The sequence below is a fragment of the Geospiza fortis genome, unplaced genomic scaffold, assembly GCF_000277835.1.
Source record: "Geospiza fortis unplaced genomic scaffold, GeoFor_1.0 scaffold590, whole genome shotgun sequence".
NCBI lineage: Eukaryota > Metazoa > Chordata > Aves > Passeriformes > Thraupidae > Geospiza > Geospiza fortis.
In genome coordinates, this window is record NW_005054402.1 from 2,002,007 (window position 1) to 2,002,826 (window position 820).

The window sequence follows — 820 nt, forward strand, 5'->3', positions numbered from 1 at the left end:
GGTGCCGTTCGCTGCGAGAGCAGCGGTGCCGCCGCTCGCACCCAGAGGCGTCCATTTGCCTGCCTGAGGGGTGAAAGCGGAGACGTGCCTTGGGCTCGGCGGAGCTTTCGGCTCCCAGCGAGCCCCCAGCACTGCGATGTGTTTGGCTTTGAGCCTCTCGGCGTGCCCGCTCCCCGCCGAGGTTGGGCTGGGAATACCGAATGGTTGGTCGCATCCGCACCGGCGAGCCCCGTATCCGTCCGTTCATCGCCTCCCCCACCTCCGTGGGGACACGCTCTATCCGAGAACATCCAGAATTAGCTTCAGTATCAGGGGCAGGATCAGTAACTCACAATTTAGTTCAGCATACCCTGCTGCTTTCCTCTTTTTACCTCATGTTTTACCTTATTTTTGAAAACACATTAAAAAGGCAAATTCCTCTCAATATGAAATCTCACAGATTTGAGAGAAGGCACGTGATTAATCTTTTCCATTCCTATTAAATAGGGACTTTTGTAGTATATGAGATCATTTTCTTTTGATAGTTTCACGACAGAAATATAACCAGCATATCCAGTATTAGAAACAATGAAGCACGTGTTAATTAACATTCTAAAATGATTTTAAATACTTATCCAATGAAAGCAAGAATATCAAACGTTGTGGATTGACTGCACTCTGTAGTCATGCTCCAGAAGTGATCGTGCCACCAGGGTTTGCCAGTGTGCAGAAAGCCCAGCAAGGTGCCAGGACGTACTGCTCTCAAGCATAAACATGGGAGCGTTCAAACTCTTCAACAGCTCCAATGTACATTGCAACATCTTAAGAGAAGTAAAAGCAG